The sequence below is a fragment of the Lactuca serriola genome, chromosome 9 (assembly GCF_051521515.1).
Source record: "Lactuca serriola cultivar US96UC23 chromosome 9, Lser_US96UC23_V15, whole genome shotgun sequence".
Taxonomy (NCBI): Eukaryota; Viridiplantae; Streptophyta; class Magnoliopsida; order Asterales; family Asteraceae; genus Lactuca; species Lactuca serriola.
Window position 1 is genome coordinate 73,497,642 of NC_136416.1, and position 20,238 is coordinate 73,517,879.

Consider the following 20,238-nt stretch of genomic DNA (forward strand, 5'->3'; position numbering starts at 1 on the left):
GACATTTTTACCAAGAGTCTTCCTTCTCCGTTATTTCTCGATTTTCGGACCAGTTTGAACATTTGACACGTTCAATCTGCGGGGGGCTGTTAGTGTGTTATTATTAATTTATGTATTTGTATTATTTTATATAGTCCGGCCCTTTTATTGTTTGACCCTTTTCTCATATGTTACTTATATATATTGAGGGTTATTAATGAAAAGGTTTCATAGGGGAATTTTATACGATAACACATTCTATATAATGTTTGGTTTGAGAATGTAAACGGATTGGATTTGTTCGAAACTGAGAAGAGTTTAAGGCTTAGGGCAAATGAAATGTGCCCCTGTGTATCTGTACGAAACAGGGGATCACCACTTTATATATAGAAATTACAATGCATAATTTTTAATTGTTAGCCTTATACAAAGTGTTGTCAATTACAGAGCAAAGGTTGTAAGTTGGCAAATTTCCTCTATTCCACATTGGTGGGGAATAAACTTTTTATGAGTTTATAAGCTTATTCCCATGTTAGTCTTTCAAAGGCTTTAGTGGATCAAAGGAATGAGCCAAGCTCACACATGCGTCTAGCCTAACCTAGCGTACCACTAGTTGATGCTGCGAGTGCATGATTTAGGTGCATGATGCATCGGTTGTTGGGATGCGAGAGGTTTTTTTTGACGAGTTCGGGTCAAGACGGTTTAACCGGTCCGGTCAAATGGTTGACCGCGGGCCCGTTTCATGCCTTTTAGGGTTTCAAAACCTATAACTAAATGCTCCCTAGGAGCTATATTGACTACTCACAAAAAATTGAAGCTCTCTCCCTCTCTCTGTGTTTTTTCTTTCAGTTTCTGAGTATTCGCTTTGTGTTTATCGATTTCCAGTGATGTTGGAAAATCGATAAATCTGCATTAAATCCTAGAGTTTTACTCTGTTGCTTACAGCCAGTAGAAGCGAAGTAAAAACCTTTAAGGACAGAAATCTGATCCGTGCAATATTTTCAAGTTCAAGATCAACCATCTACATGTTGGTTTTACTTTTCTGTCTTGCGTTTAATTTCGTCCAACAACAGGACAATCTTTTTCTACGTTTCTTATAATCAGATCTAATCGAGAAGGATTGATCTGGTTTTTAGACAAACTTGGTAAACATATTAATAATAATTGGATCTTTTATTCACAACTAATCGACATATAATTTTCAATATTATTTGTCGGTTTCCTTGCGTGTCTATTAGTTTGATTTTCAACATTCTTAAAGGTTTTTAGTTGTGATAAATCGACAAACTAATAGACTCTACTACTAGCCTCCACTTCATGAACTAAGAGTTTGCCAAACTTGAACAATTTGATGGTCAGAACTACACCCGTTGGGCCGAAAAGGTCAAGTTCATGCTTCATGTTTTGAAGCTCGCCTTTGTGTTGGACCCAGATCTAGCACCAATTCCTGCTAACCCAATTCTAGAGGGGGGGGGGGACTGTGGATCCAACGGTCATTGCAGAACTAGAAAAGCAAAGGACTCTACGTAAAGAGTCTGAGGAACTGTGTGTGGGTCACATCAAGAACACCCTGTTTGATCGGCTCTATGATCTTTACGCACCGGTCAAAGATCCAAGAGAGTTATTGAATGCGTTGGAACTTAAGTACAAGGTACATGAGGAAGGTACTAACAAATACCATGTGTCTAAGTATCTAGAGCTTCAAACGGTTGATGAAAAATCAATAATGGAGCAAGTGCATGAAGTCCAAGTCGTGGTCAACAAGTTGAACGCACTCTCCATCTCTATTCTAGAACTCTTTCAAGTTGGTGCGATCATTGCAAAACTGGCAACCTCGTGAAAAGATTTCTCTAAGATAATGATGCATCAATCTGAGGACTACTCCTTGGATGATTTGATGAAACACCTCCATATTGAGGAGGAAACTCGCATTAGGGACAAGCGTGCTAAAGTCGGATTGAGTGTGCATCACGTGTCAGCTGGGGGTTCTAGTCATAAAGGCAAGTTTGGGGGACAGAACAAGAAGACCTTGGGACCTAAGAAACAAAGCTTCAAGAAACCAAGTCATCTAAATCCTAACTTAAAGCCAAAGAGGGTCGGACCTTGCCACGTTTGTGGAGAGACTGGGCATTATGCGAGAGAATGCAAAGATCGCAAATCAGGACCGGTTGTACATGCAGTCGAGCAACTGACTGATATGGTGGAAAGTGTGAACCTTGGAGAGATTTTCATGATCTCTTCGCTTAACCGAGCACTCTGTGCTCGAGGATGGTTCATAGACAATGGAGCCACTGTGCATGTTTGTGGGCAAAAAGAGAGCTTCCACACTTACCATCTAACACCACCAAGGACAGTAGTGGTCTGCACAGATGGTCACAGAGCTGAAGTTTTGGGAAGAGGTGATGTTCATTTAAAGTTTACACTGTTGGATTTTGAGCATTCTAACACTCCTAAGTGTACATGCAACCCTAAATACCTTGGATCTATGTTTTCTCTATTATACATGCAAATATGAACATCCAAGGTATTATCCTAATCTAACATACAAAATCATGAATATAACAAGACATAATACATACCTCTTTGATGTAGAATGTCTTCATGAAGCTTGAGTGCCTAGTGCCTCAAGTGTGACACCTCAAATGGTTCACACAACACCAAATACACTTGGAATAACTTGAGAGAAATCCACAACTCATGAAATCGGCTAGCCCTTCTTTTACACACACTAGTGGCCGATTTTGGTGAATAATATGATGTTTATATGGTGTGTTACAATTAGGGTTACACCATGTAAACCCTAATTTTCATGACCCATGGGTTATGTAACCTCCATGGAGCATCCATGGAGCATCCTATGGGTTTAACCCAACTTGATTATCCATGGAGCTTTGGCCCACTATATAAGTTATGGATGATTTGCACAATCAACCCATATATTTAATTAGTCTTCTTTTGATCACATAATTAATTCTAAATTAATTCTTGATCAATACTAATTAAATATTATTATTCTTATTATTAATATACAAGAACTTATAATATATTAATAACCATAAGTGTCTTATTTCTCTCATTTAGTCTATCCAAGTGCATGATGCCATGCAACCCAAATGGACCATGCCAGGTCGGGTCAAGTCTTACCAATTATAGTTATGGACTTAGACATTAATCCAACACACACGTGGTGAGTGTGTAACCCTTCGAGATATCCTTCATGTTCCTACTATCTCGAAGGGGTTGGTTTATGCAGATAAGTTTGACAAAGGTGGGTTCAAAATGGAGCTTGAGGTTGGCAGGATTGTGATCACTAAGGGCAGAAGGTATGTTGGGAGGGCGAACACTTGTTTGGGGATGTATCGTTTCTGCCTTAGTGACGAGGGTAGTGTGCATGGTCCTAGTGTTGAGAGTAGTGGTGCTGGTGTTGCAAGTGCTTCTAGTGTTGCTTGTGTAACATCCGGATTTCCCAGGTACATTATTTATTCTTTATTTTGGAGGGACTCGGCGAGTTGATGCTTAGACTCGCCGATTAGAGTCGCGAATTCCATCCGGGTTAATGACCGGACTCGGCGAGTCGAGTAGTGGACTCGGCGAGTCCGTGCTGTTTAATGAAGCCCTAATTCCCGGGGATTGAGACCTATTTAAAGGGGCTTATAGCCACCAATTGCGGCTATCAGACCCCTGAGTGAAACCCTAAGCGATCTAGAGCGTTTGTGAGGAAGAAGAGGCCATTTTTGATCCTTGTGTGGGTGTTTTTGCAAGAAGAAGATGACCAAGGCAAGAGGGAGCTGGAGAGGGTGCTATTCTGTGGATTTCAAAGCCTAAGGGCTTCATATTGAGGTATATATTCGATCCTTCTTCAGTATTGGGTGTTAATCCTTGAGAGTTAGGGTTTCTAGCCCATTTAGAGTGTGAATGATGGTGCAATTTGTAATGCCCCGTCCTTAGAAGTACTTATTTGTGAGTCCTCGGGATTTAAGAGGAAGGGTATTTTGGTCCTTTTGTGGGAAAACTGGAAAAAGAGGGCCAAATCTGAAAGTTGGGACACACCGAGTACGCCCAGCGTAGGCTGGGTTACGCCCAGTGTAAGTGTATGAAGGGACGCGGGTGTAAGGTTGAGTACGCCCAACGTACTCTCAGAGTTCTAAGACCCTAAAATTAGGGTTAGCCACTATATAAGGAACATGTTGGTTCATACCTTAGCCTCCATAAGCTCTCTCTTAACCTCAGAAACCCTAGATAGCCGTTCCACCTCGATTGTTGGGTGTGTTTGGCCTTGGAAAGCTTATTTTGGCAAAGGAGAGGCTAGAAGAAGAAAGAGGAAGTTGTCAAAGAAGGAGTTGAGTGGCCAGAGCTTATAGATCTGGAAAGATATCAGCCTTTGGAGCCTATCTGAGGTATAAAGCTTCTTGCTTGTCATTTATATTGCATAGATCTAAGTGTTGTGAAGTTTTGACATCATTCTTGTCCCAAAAGTCCTCATCTTGATGCATGTTTTGAGTTGGTCGAGATTATCTGTCCTTTCAGACCTTTGGAGAGGTCTTGAGTGAAAAAAATGAGGTCCCAAGGGCTATGGTTGCTCCATGTGTGAGATAAGTAAGTCTTAATGGATTAAGACCTTGGATTAAGAGCTTTATGGATGTCCCAAGTGATAAAATTTGAGACTTTATGAATCTTAGGCATATTTGGCCTAAGGATATGAAGTTTGGGCTTAAGAGCTTAAGCCATTAAGAAGTTATGAGGACTTAATGAGCAGCGAAGTTACGCCCCGCGTAGCGGGTCAGTGCCCCGATCCCCAGTTGCGAATCAGCGTGTACGCCCAACGTACCAAGGAGGGTACGCCCAGCGTACTCCCTCTGTTGGGTTTTTCATTTTGGGCCTTAGGGATTGTGCTGTTATTGGGCTGATGGATTTTGGGTCGTGACTGGACATTATGGATGGAGTATTGTGGACCCATTAATTATATTGGACCATAGGTCTAGGCCCATTTGGTGAGGTGGGCCCAATTTAGTAAATTGGGCCAATAATGGGCTTTGCTTCGGACTTTTGTTCTTTGGGCCATTAGTGGGCTTGAGAGCTTATCCAGTGTTGGGCCGGAATGAGTTAAGGGTAAATTGGTCAATTTATCCTTGGAAGGGTATTGTACTTAGCCTAATGATTATTTTGCTATGTTGGCTAGTTTGGGATTTTCGGTGAGTCGGTGATTCGAGAATCTGCTTCTTCAGTTCAGAGTTCGGCAGTGGCAAGGTGAGTTATCCTCACTATATCAACAGGGTCTAAGGCACAAAGGCCGACCCTTTTTCGGATTGAGATCCGGGTATTTGTTGTTACGTTATTGCTTTGATATGTTTGCATCCTGGTAGCTAGGATGGTATATGTTAGAGACCTGGTTAAGGTCGGTATCCTGTTATGTAGGATGATGCTATGCTAGTGACCGGTTAGGTCGGTATCCTGGTTAGGATGATGATATGTTATGTGATCTGCTAGATTGGCTTGTTGGCTGTGAATTGTTATATGATTGTATGCTTATGTGCACATGGTTGTTGGACTGGGGTTGGGTTGAGGTGAGTCCTGCTTTGTGCTGTAGGCCAAGATACCCAGGGCGGACCGGTTGTCCCGAAAGCCCAACGAGCGGTCCGGATATGCTGTAGGCCCCAAGAGGGCGGACCAGACATGCCGAGGCTCGAAGAGTGGACCAGGCCGACTGAATGCCCGGTGCGGGCGGACCAGTCATACTGTAGACTTAGAGAGTGGACCAGGTGGATTGAAGGCTCGGTGCGGGCGGACCAATCACACTGCAGACTCGATGTATATGGCTAGACTCGGAGGGTGGACCAGGTGGACTGTTGGCCGGTGCGGTGGACCAGTCACACAGTAGACCCGAAGTGCATGGCTGTTCTGTGATCGGATATGATATGGCATATTATGCGTGTATGGTATATGTGGTTGGTATTTTGGGGGTATCTCACTAAGCTTTCGGGCTTACAGTTGTGGTTTAATGTTGTTCAGGTTCTTCGGGAGACCGTGGCAAGGCAAAGGCGTGATGGTACCGCTCCTCATGATTATGTTTTATGATGTGATTCTGGGAAGACTCTGATAATAATTGTATTGAAAACCTTTTTGTAATAACATTAAGAAAATGGGTTGTTTTTGAAAAGTTAAAATTGATTGAATTTTTATGGTCGTTACAAGTTGGTATCAGAGCCTTGGTTTGAGTGAATTGGAGGAACATTCGTGTGAATCCAGTCTCAAATCAGGGAGAGTTTTTAAAAGAGAATTTAAAATGGTTTTCAAAATGAGTAAAAAGGAGGACGCGGAGGTACGATCAGCCGGAGCCAGTAAGTAACCCCAAAATACCATACATGATATTTGTTTTTGAGCTTTGATAGAACAACATGCTAGTACTAGGCTAGAGATCTTCAGGGTTTCATGATAGTGTTGCCTGATTTATGATGCCTGCTAGCCTAGGATCCTCTGTGGGAGATTTTTGGTGTTCCTCTAGGAGTGAGGATTGAGTGCTTGTTATGTATGTTTTTCACTAGGGTGTTCTGGTAGTACTTCATACAAATATGGGTAGGTGTGGAAGGTAGTATGGGCCCGTACTACTGAAAGCATAGGACCCATACACGTATCAGGGAAACCATGACCTCTAGGGTTGGGTTGAGAGATTGGTTCCTGGGATAGTGGGAAGTGTCTGAGATTTTGTGGTGTTTTTCAGTATGGTGGTCACGAGGCATGCTGGGAGCGGATCCAAGTCAGGATCAGGAGCCAGAGAGGGCGGTCAGAGTGGGTTGGTACCGCCCGAGGTTGTGGGTCAGATGAGCACAGGCGAGTTGGATGTTAGGATTCGTGAGATCCTGCATGATGAGGTTGCTGCGTTGTTCCGGGCCGAGCTGCCGGAACTGTTTGGGTCGATCAAGACCGCCATGGTTGAGTATTTTGATGAGCGCTATGCGGCTCTCACTGAGACGGCTGCCGCGGCGGCTACAACGGCTGTAGTAGTGGCAGGGGGAGGAGCCGGTCGAGGTTTTCAGTATCGGGACTTCGATAATACGAAGCCTCCCACCTTTGATGGAGTTCAGGACCCGATTGTTGCTATGAGATAGTTTTTGGACGTGGAGGGGTGTTTCTTCACGTGTTCATGCCCTGCTGATCAGAGGGTGAGGTGTGCTCTGAACCTGTTGAGGCTCGGGGCGAAGGATTGGTGGAGATTGACCACGGGGTCATATTCGGATGCGCAGAGGGCTGCGGTTTCATGGGATCAGTTCAGAGAGATGTTCAACACTCGTTATGTTCCGCAGGTTGAGAGGGAGAGATTGGCTCAGGAGTTCCTTGAGCTGAAGCAGGATTCGGAGTTGGTGACGGAGATCACCAGGATGGTCGCTGAGAGGGCGATGTTTTGCCCTGAGTTCGCTTCGGAGCAAGGTCAGATATCCCGATATCTGAGTATGCTCAAGAGGGATATCAGACAGTTTGTGTCTTCACAGAGGTGCGAGACTCTGTTGGAGTTGTAGGAGGCCGCCAGGCGGCGTGAGTTGGAGATTGAGTTGCAGTTGCGTGAGCTGAGGCAGGCTCCGGTGCAGTCGCAGCCGGCGCCGAAACGGTCCAAGACCGTTGATTCCAGGGTGGGAGATTAGAGCAGCCACGCTTGTGGAAAGTGTGGGAAGGGTCACACCGGAGTTTGTAGGTCCGGTGGTGCATGTCCCAAGTGCGGAAAGGAGGGGCACTATGCGAGGGATTGTCGGCAGTCAGCGCCGGTTTGGGATTTGAGGATTTGTTATCATTGTCATCAGGTTGGGCACTTGAGGGTCAACTGTTCACAGCTTGCTGTAGGACCGGTACAGGCTCCAGCACCGGCCACTTTGAGGATCACGGGTGGAGGTCAAGGTGGAGCAGAGCCCCCAAGGGCTCAGGGTCGTGCTTTTCAGCTTACAGCAGAGGAGATCAGAGCAGTGCCGGATGCAGCTGCGGGTATGTTTCTTTCTTGACATTTTGTTATCTTTTGATTATTGTGGAGTATTGTTTATCTGCTAGTCTCATTGTGTGGTTTTCGGTATGGTATTCGTTGTTCTTTGAGGGTTATGGAATGGTTATGGGTTTAGTGTTGGGAATTTCGTTGGTTATCATTCATGAGGGTTATTAGTGGAAATTTGGCGGTTGGTCAGAATGTCGGGTAGCATCTGCAGTCTGAGGAGTGGTTAGCTGAAGATCGAGTTTCTTTCAAGCTCGGGATGATCAGTGTTGATATGTGATTTTGTGAAGGTTTCTCGTGCTTGCGGGACGCAGTTCGCGTGTAAGTGTTTGTGTTGAGAAGGGTTGTTGAGGGAGGTCGGTGAGGGCGATCGGTGATTGATAGTTAGTGTTATAAGTAGGGGAGAATTGGAAAATTCTCTGGAAGATCGATGAGCATGGGAGGTTGTTTAGCTGCTTGGGATTCAGCAGTGTTCTGTCAGCCAAGAGCGTAGGCTGGTATGAGTAAGTGGCAGGCATGCGGGGCGGGATACAAACCTAGGGCATTTGATTGTAGAGGGCCTGGGATCAGGCCGGGATTGAGTATGTATGATGGAGATAGAGTTCGGAACCCCTAGAGGGCTAGAACAGTATGCATGGGAGGGTTTCCCGGAGGGATAACTCGGAGGGATGAATGCTAGTTAAGCGGTCCGGGTAGACTGAAGGCCGGTAGGCGTACCAGTCAGACCGAAGGCTCGGAGAACGGTCTAGCCATGCTGAAGGCCCTGGAGGGCGGTCCAGATCGGCTGAAGGTTCTGAGAGTGGTCCAGATTGGCTGAAGGCCTGGTAAGGCGGTCCAGTTATGCTGAAGACTCTGCAGGTGTCGATAGATCAGTTCGAGGAAATGGATTGAGTATGTCGCGATGTGTCAACATTGGAAGGTCTGGCCCCGGGTATTGATCTCGATTAGTGGAGATGGTGCATGGACTCGAGAGTCCTTGCGAGCAGATTCAGAGCATGTGTGTTGCATGGATAGCGGTTATGCTATAGGGGAGTGGTGTAGCATTGGGCGAGCACCGTGGCACTTGTCGCAGTGACAAGGCGGCCAAGTGGATTTCCTTGGTAAGGAAAGGGAGAAGAATGTAGCTCCGAGAGGGAGTGTAAATTCGGAAGTGAAAGCGGCAGTGCAGAGTTATGATTGGAGTGATCCAATTATGGTCATTGAGCAGCGTGATTGCGGCAATGGTATGGAATCACATCCGGATGGGATGTCTGCTGAGGTTGCGGAAGGATTTCCACGGGGGGTAGAGCCAAGAGGCTCGGAAAGGATGCAGGGATGGAGTCTTGGATTCCCAGTTTGACTCTGATCAAGGAATTGTGTATGTAGTGGTGATTCATCCTGGGGGATGTTTGGAGGTGTCGTCAGTGTGACCGGTTTTCCCATCCCGAGGGTGCTAGAGCTAGTTTAGCTTGTGCATGCGATTGCAAGAGGAGAACTCATGGGAGTTGCTCTTAGGCAGAAGAATGTGTCATTCTGTTAGCATGGAGTGGATAGAGTTGGACTCGGATCGGGAACCCGGTGGTTCAGGGTTATATCTAGCTCGTAAGAGTCAAGTGATTGTTGTGATCAGGATCGAGAAGTGCCATGGAGTGGTACTCGGTTGATAAGTGTAGAATCTGATAGGCGTGGTTATCAGAGGGTAAAGCCGGTGGCTGGCTTAAGGCGGTAGTCAGGACACCGCTAGAAAGGAGAAAGTGAGTTTCGGGTTTCGATGGTTGTGTCTTGAGGAACCTGGTCTGGTTAATGCCAGGTGGTGCATTGCGGGAGAAGTTCCGGAGTCGAGTTGCCTCAGGCTTCGAGGGCGAAGCCTAATTTAAGTGGGGTAGAATTGTAACGCCTCGTCCTTAGAAGTACTTATTTGTGAGTCCTCGGGATTTAAGAGGAAGGGTATTTTGGTCCTTTTGTGGGAAAAGTGGAAAAAGAGGGCCAAATATGAAAGTTGGGACACGCCGAGTACGCCCAGCGTAAGTGTATGAAGGGACGCGGGTGTAAGGTTGAGTACGCCCAGCGTACTCTCAGAGTTCTAAAACCCTAAAATTAGGGTCAGCCACTATATAAGGAACATGTTGGTTCATACCTTAGCCTCCATAAGCTCTCTCTTAACCTCAGAAACCCTAGATAGCCGTTCCACCTCGATTGTTGGGTGTGTTTGGCCTTGGAAAGCTTATTTTGGCAAAGGAGAGGCTAAAAGAAGAAAGAGGAAGTTGTCAAAGAAGGAGTTGAGTGGCTGGAGCTTATAGATATGGAAAGATATCAGCCTTTGGAGCCTATCTGAGGTATAAAGCTTTTTGCTTGTCATTTATATTGCATAGATCTAAGTGTTGTGAAGTTTTGACATCATTCTTGTCCCAAAAGTCCTCATCTTGATGCATGTTTTTAGTTGGTCGAGATTATCTGTCCTTTCAGACCTTTGGAGAGGTCTTGAGTGAGAAAAATGAGGTCCCAAGGGCTGTGGTTGCTCCATGTGTGAGATAAGTAGGTCTTAATGGATTAAGACCTTGGATTAAGAGCTTTATGGACGTCCCAAGTGATAAAGTTTGAGACTTTATGAATCTTAGGCATATTTGGCCTAAGGATCTAAAGTTTGGGCTTAAGAGCTTAAGCCAATAAGAAGTTATGAGGACTTAATGAGCAGCGAAGTTACGCCCCGCGTAGCGGGTCAGTGCCCCGATCCCCAGTTGCGAATCAGCGTGTACGCCCAGCGTACTCCCTCTGTTGGGTTTTTCATTTTGGGCCTTAAGGATTGGGCTGTTATTGGGCTGATGGATTTTGGGCCGTGACTGGACATTATGGATGGAGTATTGTGGACCCATTAATTATATTGGACCATGGGTCTAGGCCCATTTGGTGAGGTGGGTCCAATTTAGTAAATTGGGCCAATAGTGGGCTTTGCTTCAGACTTTTGGTCTTTGGGCCATTAGTGGGCTTGAGAGCTTATCCAGTGTTGGGCCAGAATGAGTTAAGGGTAAATTGGTCAATTTATCCTTGGAAGGGTATTGTGCTTAGCCTAATGATTATTTTGCTATGTTGGCTAGTTCGAGATTTTCGGTGAGTCGGTGATTCGAGAATCTGCTTCTTCAGTTCAGAGTTCGGCAGTGGCAAGGTGAGTTATCCTCACTATTGTTGGATTAGTGTTTAAGTCCATAACTATTTTGGTATGTACTTAACCTGATGGTGCATGGTCCTTTTGGGTTGCCTTCACCAAAGCAACTTGATAGGATGAATTATGGAGAGAAATGATTAAATATGATTTATTTATATATTATGAGAATAATATATTAAAGGAGAAATCATATTGTTTAATTAATATTAGTCAAGAATTAATAAGAATTAAGTTTGTGGCTAAAAGAAATTAATTAAACTTAAGGGACTAGAACTGTCAATTGTGTGATAGTTGAATATTGAGCAAATGGACTCCATATTAAAGGGGTGGACGAACTCTATGGGGAAACCCATTAGAAATCGTCCAAAGGCCTTTAAGAAAGGAGTTCATGGGTTGCTTAGGGCCTAAGCATCCAAATTAGGGTTTCCTTGTTAGATAACCCTAATAGCCTCACTATTTAAGGAACCCTTAAGCCCCAAAAACGTGGTGAACTAATTGGTTAGGGTTTCCACACATTTTGGGCAGCCTCCTCTCTCCTTATTCTTCATCCTCTTGCTCTTGGTGTTTATGAGCCATTAGAGGAGTGACATTTGTGACTCTAAGTTTTCTAAAGTTAATACAAGAAGGATTTAAGATTGTTATTTCTACATAACAATCAAGGTATGATCTAAACCCTAATTCATATGTTATATTGATTATCATATATTAGATCTAGGGTTTGTAGTTTTGGATGAATTGCATGTACAATAGAGAAACCTAGATCCAAGCATTAGGGTTTATATGAGCACATAGGATGTTCTTATGGCTAAAACCCATCAGTGGTATCAGAGCGTTGATTGGTTTCTATTGTATTGATGCATATTTGATCGAAATCAGCACTGAAAATCGATTTTTTAAGCTTCTGAGTGTTTGACTCGCCGAGTCACTTGGTGCATTCGCCGAGTCCGGTGTACTCGACGAGTCCAGGTCCAGACTCGACGAGTCAAAGGGTCTGACAGCTCAGATTCACGATTTTCTTCCTGTTTTGGCTTTGGATAATTACCATAAACATGTTTTTGTTATAAAATCCGAATTTTATCAATATTTGGTGATTATCCTTACCTAAATAGAAGATAATTGTCAAAATTTAGATAATCATTTGTTTTATTAGATAAAATTTGATTATTTGTAATTTAGATTTGAATTATCTTGTATGAAAAGTTTCAATTTTCCCCCTTTAGGTTTTATAGTTTAAATTTGAACTTAAAAGTTTTGTTTTGAAATTTAAATAGTTGAAACCCTAATGTTTTGAAAAAGGTTTCAAAACTTGCCCTCAAGTTTTGGAATTTAAATTTTAATTAAAAGTTTAATTTTGATGTATATTTAAATTCTAAACCCTAATGTTTTGAAATGTTTCAAAACTTGCCCTCAAGTTTTGGAATTTAAAAGTTGATTAAAAGTTTAATTTAGGAATGTTAAATTCTAAAACCCTAGTATTGTTTTGAAAAGTTCAAATCACACCCTTATGGTTTTATTAATTAATTAAGGTGTATAATTAAAAGAGGTTTAATAAATCCATAAAATTTTGGTTTACAATTTAATTGAATTAAAAGTATAATTGTTAAATTTGACCACCTAGTATTTGAAAAATGTAAAATACACCCTATACTATATATAACATTAAAAGTCTAACATTATATATATATATATATATATATATATATATATATATATATATATATATATATATATATATATATATATATATATGTATGTATGTATGAGTAAAAGTCAGTCTTACCGTTAGTAGGCCTCATTCTCTAAGCTAGTCTATAAGGGGTGTTTAAGGAAATTGCCTATAAAATGGCAATTGAATGGGTATCCACTCTTACCCACCGCACTCTTGACTAGTGGAGGGTCGTTAGCGAAACGGGTAGGATAGGACAAAACCTTCCATTATAAGTATAATGAAGTATAAAAGTAACTAAATGTTTTCATAAAATTCCCAATCTTAGTTACTTTAGGTAAAAGTGAATTGATGCAATTCAATGAAATCACTACTAGAAAAACAGCCTTTAATGACGCGCAAACAATGACACGCGGTGATTTACGATACGCAAAAGCGCGCGCTCTAAAAATAATGTCATCTCTTCAAACTTTTGAAGGATAGAGGTCACGCTTTTGTGCGTGCCCTAAAATTAATGTCCAAGAAAAAAAATTAAAAACACGGAGGGCACTTAATTAAAAATGGGCGTCGTCTAGAAATGTCGCTTTATATTTTTTAAATGAAAGGCGCGTTCTATTTTTTTGCAGCTGGGGGGAAAGAAAATCCCAAAAGTTTGAAATGCCGCCATTGTTATCCTCTATCTTATTTCCATCTTTCTTCTCTCTCTCTCTCTCACTCACTCTCTCTCTTTCTCTATCTCTCTTACTCTAATACCCAAAAAAAACCCTAATATCATCACAAATCCTCTTTTCTCCCACAACAAAATCGCAATATCACCAAATCTTTGATCCCGCAAGTAATCTGAGTTCACCTTTCAATTTCATTTGTCTCGCAAGTAATCTGAGTTCACCGGTGGCGTTCCTGACTGTATCAATGGAAGCGCTGCTCAAGTCGCTGACCAAGTTCTTCACCTGTGTTTCGAGTTCCGTGAGATCAGTTCTCGCTTCAGTAGCAGAAGAAACAACTCTCGGCCCAAAAGATGATCTCCGCCATATTTGGTTTCGTGCTCTGTTTCCAAATCGAGGTGAAACTGCATGCTGGGAAGCAGCAATGGCAGCCTGAGGCTCTATGTCTCTATCTCCAGTGGCGATACAATGATGCACGAGTTTAAGAAATCGGAGGAGGGATTGAGAGAATTTGTCGCTTCCTCTGGTTTCTCTTTTGATTCTGGTAATGTTTATATTCGGTTTCTCTTCAAAATTCTTTTTCACATATTTCTTCCCATATGAGTTTATGATTTCAGATTTTTTCCATATGATTTTGATCTTAGTTTGTGATTTAGAATTCTCAATCTTCGGTTTCTCCTTTATCCACCAGTTCATGTGCCCGATTGGGTTAATAGTTATGCTAGAATTTGATCAATTTCTTTGAAATTTAGGGTGAATTAGGTTAGGGCATGAATAGGAAACACTATAAATGGTTTGACTAAGTCGACGTCTTCTTCTCCTGTATCAACTTGACACCTCAACTCTTCTTTTGCACTGATCTGTAATCTATACTAGGTTTGATTTTTTTTATTTACAGGTTTTGTTAGTAGACCATGTCTATTGTTACTCAAATTAAACATGTATTTTTTTATTACAGGATGTGGTTTGACAAATGGTTGTTGAAGGAGCACATAAGTTCAGAGCCACACAACCTCAACTTGGTTTTTTGTTCTTCTTTCTTCTTTAGCTCCTGAGGCTTGATTTCATTGAAGGTTTGTGCTCTACATTCTAAGAATGCTCTTGCATGGATTGATCTTTGTCATTTAAGTTTCAATAGTATCATGCCTTGAATTCTTCCTTAATGTGTTTTTGACTATGTAGGTTTGTTGGGTGCCAAATAGCATGGTCCAAGCATCATCTCGATGACTGTTTTCCTGATCTTCCTTCACATCTTATGATCATTTTTCCTTTTTAACATTATTAGTATTTTGTATTTCTATCATGATGAAGAACTTTTTGTCTTGTTCTTTTCCCACTCAACTTTTTATTTCAACTAGTTCTAATTTTTTTTTTTTTTTGCTTTTATTCAGGCTGGATTTTTTCAAGTACCTGATTCTGATAGGCTAGGTTCTTTCTTAGGCTGGATTTATTCAGGCTGGATTTGTTCAAGTACCTGGCCATATATATTCTAGCAAAGTCGGTATGCATTATTTAAGCCAAATAATTATGTTTGGAAGAAGATCCCAGCGTGCATTTTAATGCCATGGTGAAGCTGATTTTAAAATAATATTAAAATTTTCTTTTACTTTCTTTATTCTAGTTATTTATTTTTGATTATGAATTTGGATGTGATTACAGGGTGAGGCATTAGTAATAACTAAAATGAACCAAGGAAAAAGCTAAACAACCTGAAATAGGGATCCAGCCATGAACCAGACAATGTCAAGCTCATTATACTCTTTTCTGATGCCTTCTGCTCTTTCAACAACTTCAGCCTGATAGGAGGGATGTATGTGTAATGTGTTTGTTATATTCAACAACACAGGGGTGTCTATTCTTAAATTCAAAACTTAGGATAGGAACATATATATACCTTTATTGGACTTCCTGTAGATAATTGAGCTCAGATTCAGACCATAAGAGTGGTAATTCAACAGCTAGTTGTCCCTTTCCACATTGACGATCAAGCTCTTTTATATATGGGTACCAGAAAGATTTTCTTACAGGAAGCAGGGGGTCTTTCATATCAACATGAAAAGTACCATGTTCCAATCATCCATACAGATATAAGAACTAGCAACATTCTACTTGATAGAGAATTGCAGAAAAAAATAGCAAATTTTGGGCTTATAAGACTGCTACCAGAAGATACGACTCATCTTAGCACAAAATTCTCAGGGACTTTGTATGTTTAAAAGTACATATAACTTAACTACTAATTCAATTTGATTAAAGTAAATTTTCAATAACCAATGTTAAATCTTTGCAGGAATAGTGGTTATGTAGCACCTGAACATTTTTGCCATTATTTGTAGGACTATAGCTGTTCACTTCACCAACCCATTCCATGTCAGCACACGTGTAGCAGATAAATGCAGTGATGGCACCTTGCTTTTGCAGGTATATTGATCTCAAGTCTTGTTAGGGTTAAATGCAAAAAAAAAAAAAAAATAATTATTTACTCACATTCCCAGGTGATACTCCACTCACAAGTGAAGGCTAACTTAACCATACACGATTCTTGGCTGGACCTAAAAGACGGTTTTACCCTTGCTGGTGAAAGTCAAAGTAATGGAAGACCAACATCCGCCTTCTTTCCACTTGTAGTTCCTTCTACATCAAGAGCCGGAATCTTGTTCACTATATCCCTACCCACAAATGGCAAGCATTATTTTATTTCTCATTTTATCACTCATCTTTAGAAAAAATAATCAATCTCTTTTTTTTTTTTTTTTTTTTTTTTTTTTACAGATGAAGCGAAAGATATGAATCCTGATAGTGATACGATATTAAATATAAAATATAAAATATCTGGGGATAGAAATCATGGATCGCATACTCCTATGTTTGAGGATGAGTCTTCACAGATGTTGACTTTTAAGAGTGCTCTTGTTTTACAAAGACCAGTGTTGGAACCTTGTTTGGCAGTTGGTTTTCTTCCCCTTCCTCCAGAAGGCCTTAGAGTCGGCCAACTTTTTACTATGAAGTGGCGAGTTGAAAGGTTGAAGTATCTCGAGGATGAACAATACGTAAGTTTCTAAAATTTTTACTTTTTTTTTTTGGCAATAAAAAAGTAAAAATGACTTAAATGTTAAATCATATATTTGATTTGCGAACAGGATGAGGTAGTATATGAAATAAACGCAAATTCTGAAAACTGGATGATTGCTGGGAGGAAGCGAGGCCATGCACCTCTGTCCACAAAGCAAGGTACTACTAACCTTTTATAATCCAAATCCTCTTTCAATATCTCAACATTTAATAAATTAATAAATTTTATATCTTGATTTCGAAACCTTGTTGTCTAAAAATAAACTTAATGTATACAGGTTCACGAATAGAGATTTCAATCCTATGTGTGCCATTGGTTGCTGGGTACATGCGGCCCCCACAATTGGAGTTACCGGACATTGGTGAGGGTAATATTAGTTGCAACCCAGCTGGGCCCCACTTGGTCTGTGTTTCCCCTCCCCCTCTCAGCTCCTCCTTCTGTATTCCCATTCCCATTCCTGCCTAGAGATGAAATCGTGACTTTTGTAGGTGCTTTGGTGTGGTGGTCCTAGAAATCATTAGTGGAAAGAGATACAAGGATGTTGACTACCAATTAGTCACTCAAAATCTCCTTGATCATGTAAGTATCTCATAATTAAGGGTTGGTTCATTCAACCCGTTCTTTTCATTAATGGTTTTAATGATGAAGGTATCTCAAACACTCAATGATTTATTTTGTATTCAGTGAGACCTTAAGCTTAGGTGAGAAGTTCTTACTAGCCTTTCTGTTGTTATGTGTATGATAGGCACAGGATCTACATGAGAGTGGAGCGCATCTGAATTTAATGGATGAGAAACTAGATCCTAGTGAATATGCAGTAGAACATGTTGTGGAGATCATCAAGATAGCATTGATGTGCACTCAACCACCATCAACTAGACCTACAACTTCTGAAGTGGTTATATGCTTTTAAGTGAAAAATCTCTTCACTTATGTATGTATGTATGTATGTATGTAGGTATGTATGTATGTATGTATGTATGTATGATTTTTATTAATACCTTATGTATATATATATGCAGGAATGGGAAGGATTAATTGAATTGATGGGAACTGAATCAAGAGCTGTAGGGGGTCTTGAATTTTTACACAAGTAAGTTATGGTTTGCTTTTTTTTTTGGTTTATAAGAAAGGGGCTAGGGGTAAAATTGTCATTTTACTAACGGTGCGAGTAAGAGGGACCAAAATCACAACAAAGTGAAACAACAAGGACTAGAAGGTCAACTAAAGTCTTGCCTTTTGAAGGATCAAAGTCTTCAGTTGAACCAACTACAATTGTTAGTCCCTAAATATAGATTTCTTTTTTCTTTTCGTCCCTACAGTTTCCTTTTTGCATATTTGGCCTCTTCTCCAACGAAAATGACTATTTTTGGGTCCAAAGTGGAAAAAATCAGCTATACTCAAGGACCAAAACCTTTACAAGAACCTCAAAAATAAGGACCAAAATTGAAACACAACTTTTCATTACAAGGGTAAACATGTCATTTTCTAATCCAAACTTTTTTCCTTTATGTAAATATAAAAATATATATTTTGCCCTCCCTGAAACAAACCTCAACAAGATGAAGATTCGAAGCACGGTTGAGGACAAAAGCAAACTCACAATTGTATTGTCTCATAGTTTTCTCAAAAGCTTCTTTAATGCTCACAACCTGCATGTTAATCAATTTTTATAGCATGCTCACAACGTATCTAGAAGTTTTGGAGGAAACGAGACACAAGCAAAAATAAATAAGCATGCTTATTTATTTAATTTACAATTTACAATACAATTGATAGATATATGAATCCATATGTTACTTAATTTTGTTCTTTTTTATTTTTAATATGTGCAGCATAGGGAGACATCAATGTCCTTCAAAACTATAGATGATGTCCAAGTCTTACTCTATGCAGTAAGTATTAAAGAAATAGCAATGCACTTTCATTCATTTGTTTCATATTTTTTTCACATTTCTCTAATGATATTTTTCCTTGAGTCATAGAATGATTGGCTCATATCTTGTTTTTTGATATTTATACGCAGTTTTTTTCTTACGTCGGTGGTGGCGAAGTTCAAGATTAAGGGAGACTTGTAATCATGTTTGGCTTTCCTTTCCAGTAAGAAACAGAGTTGTATGATTATTTGTTAGTTTTATAGGAATGTATAACACATGTTAGCAATGTATTATTTTTGTTTAACATTTGAATGATTTTTTGTATGACATTATAATTTGTGCAATTTATTTTATATTATGCAATGGATTGTATTTTTTGTATATGGTATTTTATTTCTGTTATAAGAAATTAAATGAAAATTTAATTTAAAAATTAATAAATATATAAATTTTTTTTTAAACATTTAAATTTACGATACGCAAAAATGTATGTCATCTTCATTTATGACATGGCCTTTCTTGACAGGGGCTTTCTTGATACGCATTGCGTGTCATTAACATGCGCGTCGTAAAGTTACGACACGCGAATGCGTGTCATCTTCCTTTATGACAGGGCCTTCCTTGATACGCATTGCGTGTCGTAACCGTGCGTCGTAAATGCGCGTCGTCTATAGACGACGCGCAAAAGCGCGTCGTCTCTCTTTATGACAGGGCCTTCCTTGACACGCATTTGCGCGTCGTCTGAGCGTTTTACGACGCGCAATGAGCGTCGTAAAAGGCCTTTTTTCTAGTAGTGAATTACACTTTGTGCCCTTGCGAAGATGTTAGTGGAGCGCGTGTGGTTAACCGGCACACTAAATGGTTCTAAGCAAAGGTAGCAAATGGTGACTCAATGTTTGTCATAGTTCGGTGGAGCGTGTGTGGTTAACCGACACATCGAATAGGTGACCATAACATGTGGGGGCACCATGTAAGTTTGCATGGTTATTCACACCCGCTTTGTGATCCTCGGTATCCCAGTCACAAACTAGAGGGGCATATTGAGATTGAAACATGCCATTGAAAAGGTTCAATGAATCTCAAAGGATCTAGGAGTTTTCAATACATTTAAGACTTAATCTGTTTTTCATTTTTCATGGTGGAAAATTAGTGAATCGTCATTCACTTACCTTCAAATGTTCTGCAATTTGGGTTACGGCATCCCTCTCCCGAGTTGTGGAATATTGTGTTGGGTCCTAGCCTTAATATCTCATTTGGGTGATTTATTAAGGACTCAATCAATCAACTAACTCGATTTTGTTTTCTCCCGTTTTGTAGATGTCAAAGTACGACAACTATGGTCTTCCCAAATCCCGTGGAACAAGCATTCCACATGAAGATGATATTCCACGATTCGATCGAGGAACAAGAAATCATGCTTCACTTCCTCCTCCTCCTCCCGTTATTCTCCCTAACCCACAAGATCGAAGAATTGAAAGGTTCAATGTCACTAAAGCCCTATTGGAAATGAAACATGAAGATGGTAAACCCGTGTGTGCCCACGTTCTAGGAATGAAATCACACATCGATAGGTTGATAATGTTGGGTGCGTCATTCCCGGATAAGTTGGCTGTGAACTGGGTTCTGCAGTCACTTCCTGAACCATATAATGAGTTCAAAAGAAAGTATTATATGATGGATCATGACGAAAACCTCATTGACCTAACTTACATGCTCATTGCTGCTGAATCAGAAATGATTTGGCAAAGCAATGGAGCGTATTTGTTGGGAAAGTCAACCAACCATGCTTCCGATGACGTTCTAGGAGAACCGAGCTGCGTTTGTTGCCAAGAGAAAGGGAGTTGGATACAAGTCTGCTCTAAGA

The 20,238-nt window shown here is 40.8% G+C and overlaps 1 long non-coding RNA gene across 2 annotated transcripts; it reads left to right on the plus strand.

Annotated features, from left to right (window-relative positions):
* Positions 1-14,482: 14,482 nt before the first annotated feature.
* Positions 14,483-16,431, plus strand: LOC145074021 (uncharacterized). Of its 2 annotated transcripts, XR_013691650.1 has the most exons (5): positions 14,483-14,497; positions 14,607-14,925; positions 15,761-15,845; positions 15,920-16,106; positions 16,197-16,431. It is a non-coding gene; the product is annotated as an uncharacterized LOC145074021 (long non-coding RNA). The 2 variants fall into 2 exon arrangements; XR_013691651.1 differs by lacking the exons at positions 14,483-14,497; positions 14,607-14,925 and adding an exon at positions 15,624-15,642 and having other exon boundaries at positions 16,197-16,429.
* The last annotated feature ends 3,807 nt before the right edge of the window (positions 16,432-20,238 follow it).